Raw genomic sequence first — 3,885 nt, forward strand, 5'->3', positions numbered from 1 at the left:
AAGAAGCCGGAGGCTCAGATGAGAACCACACTCCATCATTAGCCTGTGAAGTAATGAACAGGATATCTAGTCATGCCATGTCTGAGCTTAAAGAAATTGTGAGATAGTTCCGGTAAGATGGCAACGGCATAGATGGAACCATGAGATACTCCGAAAGTAAGTTCTCAGAAAGACTCTTACTTTCCTTCCCCCACCCCACTGCCCACTGCTGGCCACACCAGTCTGAGGCCCAGAGACCCTTGGTCCCACACAAGGCTGGCTATTGTGGCCCCCCTGCTGCTGCTGCTCCACCATAGGTGGCCCCGGGCCCTGGCCACATGGAGACCCCAGCTCCCTCCTTGGCTACAATGTCTCTCCCTGTGGAGGCCCTTGGATACTGCCTTGTGGAGATCTGGGTTCCCTTCCTGGCTACACTGATCCACCCAGCAGCCAGTCGCTGACGGCTCCCTGCCTGACTGGGCTCCCAGGCCAGTGGCCCAGTGCTCACTAGTCAGAGTTCCAGCTCCCCGCCCTGAGTTCTGGGCCCTCACCAAGCCCTATTTCAGGATGCTGTCACCCAGGAAGGCTCTGGGTGCTGCCCCTCAGAGATACCAGCTCCACTCCTGGTCGAGGTGCCCTGAGCGGGGCCCAGAGCCACTGTCACTGCTCACCACCTGCCATTCGGAGCTCTGGTCCTGCTCTTGTTCTGGCTGAGGCACCCAGCATGGGACCCCATGGTTGTGTAAGGGAACAGTATATCTTAAGGAGGTGCTGACTGGTTGCTCTCAGCTCTCAGCTACAGAAGAGGGAACTCCCAGCTCCCTCCTCTACCCCAGGCTTCTAGTGGCACACCAGATCTAGCACCCAGCTGTGCCACTGATCCCTGGTGCCTGACACGTCACCACAACCCATCATACTGGATTGCCCACGGACCTGGATGAGCAGAAAGAAAGGACAGGTGGAGAGAAAAGATCCATGAAAGAGGAGCTGCCCACTTTGGCCATTTTCCAGGCAGAGATTTGCATTGCCCCACCCACCTATGAGCAGCCTCCACCTTGGTTTCTAAGGTAACGTCACTAAACAGGAGATGAAAGCCCCTTCCCCATGCTGAATCAGATAAGGCAACTCAACTGTTGCAGACCTCTCAGGTAGCAAGCTTGCAATGAAAGCAAAGGGGAGAGACTAGCGATCAGAGCTGAAGAGACTTTAGACACTCAGGAAAGATTCCAGAGCTAGTCTGGTTTCTTATTTTGACTTTTGATTTTATTGTTTTGACTATTTTGCTCACTTTTGTTTGCTTTTTGATTTAGACTACCTGTTTGTGTTGGGGGAAAATGCATCAAAAGTCATGATTTTATTGGACTGTCTTTGTGTGATTACTGGTATGCTTTAGGGAATTTTGTTTGTGTGTCTGTTTTCCACTCTTTTCTGGCCTTGTGTCTCTTTTTCACCCACTAGTTGGTATGTATGTCTGTTTTCCCTCTCACTCTTCTTTCTTTTTAACTCCCTCTTGACCCTCCCTTCTTCCATTATTTTCCTTTTCTGTGCCTCCTTTTGTTCCAGGGAGCAAACCTAGAACCCGCTGCGTGGACAGATAGTAAAGCAGTTGGAAATAGGTTCCAGTGTGCCCACACATCTGTTGGTGGATACTGGGATCAGCAGATAGATTTTGAATCACAGCTTCCCCCTCAATTAAACCTCAAAACTGCAAAAAGTACAGCCCCCAGTCTACACTTCAGTCTCAAAAGTGAACAAAGTCTGAGGACCCTTTTAGGGATGGACAGGAGATTGAACAAAAGAAGTAAAAGCAACCCTATCTGCCCTGAAAAACAGAATTAAAGAAGGGGTGGGAAAGGGGGAGAGAGAGAAAAATCCATACAAATGAAGAAAAACCAAAAGAAGAATATGGGTCTCCCCCAGACCCCTGGAAGGGCAGACACTGAGTAAACTGACTTCGGAATGCAAACAACAAAGAGCCCCCAGAACAACTGGTCTCAAACTACAGAACTGGATATCAAGACATTAATGGAGAGATTAAAAAGAATTGAGGAGCGATAAGAAGAAACAAGGAAGGAGTTGATAACTGAGATAACAGTAATAAAGAATACTGTGATTGAAATAAATGACAAACTGATAAGCATGGAAAGCAGAATTAACCAAGCAGAAGAAAGAATCTCAGAGCTTGAGGACCAAAATATAGAACTAACCACACTGTGAAAAACATAGAAAAGAAGCTCAAAAAGACAGAACAAAACCTTCAAGAGAGGAGCAATTACTTAAAAAGACCAAATTTAAGAGTAATTGAACTTCCTGAAACAGAAAGAGAAACAGAGGCCACCTTGGAACAAGCATTCCATGAGATTATTGAAGAAAACTTCCCTCATCTCATCAGTGATGCAAAAATTCAACACAAGAGATTCAGAGAACCCCTGCAAGACAACAAATGAGAAGACCAACTCCCAGACACATAATAATTTGCCTAAACAAAGTTGGTATAAAAGAAAAATTCCTAAAGGCAACAAGAGAAAAAGGCCAGATCACCTACCATGGAAGACCAATTAGAAAAGCAGCAGATTTATCTACAGAAACCCTGCAAGCTAGGAAAGCTTGAAGCCTTGTCTTCAAAGTCCTAAAAGATAAACAATTTCAACCAAGAATAACCTACCCAGCCAAGATAAGCTTCATCAACAAGGGAGAATTCAAATCTTTCCCAGATATCCAATCCCTAAGAACTTATGATGCCACCAGATCACCTCTCCAAGAAACACTTAAGAAAGTACTAAACACAGAAGAAAAAGAAAAAAGAACAACAATGTTCTTCACAAGAGTACAGGAAAAAGAGTAAAACACACACGAACCAACCCCAAGACCAAAATAAAGACAACAAACAAAGAGGAACAACAACAACAACTCTATAAGAACTTTATGATAGGGACCATCTCTCACATTTCAATAATTAGCCTGAATGTGAATGGACTAAATGCACCACTGAAAAGACATAGAATGGCAAAATGGATAAAATATCACCAGGCAACAATCTATTGCCTTCAAGAGACCCATCTCACTAGAAAGGACACACACATACTCAAAGTAAGAGAATGGGAAACAAATTTTTAGGCGAACGGAATACAAAAGAAAGGAGGAGTTGTGATCCTAATTTCAGACAATATACCATTTAAGCTATCAAAAACTAAAAAAGATACAGAAGGCCACTACATAATGATAAAAGGTTCACTCCATCAACAAGAAATATCAATCCTAATCATATATGCATCCAACATAGGAGTGTCCACTTTCACAAAGAAGCTTCTAGGAAAACTCAAGAAAGATATTGACTCTAACACTATCATAGCTGGGGACTTTAATACCCCACTCACAACCCTAGACAGAGCATCAGTACAAAAAATCAGCAATGAGATCCGGAACCTCAATGTGACTCTTGACCAAATGGACTTAATTGATACCTACAGAACATTCCACCCAATAACTACAGAATATACATTCAACTCATCACCACATGGAAAGTACTCTAAGATCAACAACATACTTGGCCATAAATCAAGCATAAACAAATTTCAAAAGATCAAAATTTTGTCATGCACCTTCTCGGACCACAGTGGAATAAAAATAAACATCAACACCAATAAGGTTCCCCTCAACCCACAAAGACATAGACACTAAATAGTATGATGCTAAACAACTCTTGGGTCAATGATGAAATCAAAACAGAGATTAAAAGATACCTGGAAACAAATGAAAATGAAGAAACATCTTACCAAAATCTCTGGGATGCTATGAAAGCTGTAGTAAGAGGGGAATTCATATAGCTACAAATGCACATGAAGAAAATGGAAGGATCACAAATTAACAGCCTAACAAGTCAACTTAGAAAGCTAGAAAAGCAAG

This window comes from Carlito syrichta, unplaced genomic scaffold (assembly GCF_000164805.1).
Source record: "Carlito syrichta isolate Samal-C Ts95f unplaced genomic scaffold, Tarsius_syrichta-2.0.1 Scaffold303043, whole genome shotgun sequence".
NCBI classification, from domain to species: domain Eukaryota; kingdom Metazoa; phylum Chordata; class Mammalia; order Primates; family Tarsiidae; genus Carlito; species Carlito syrichta.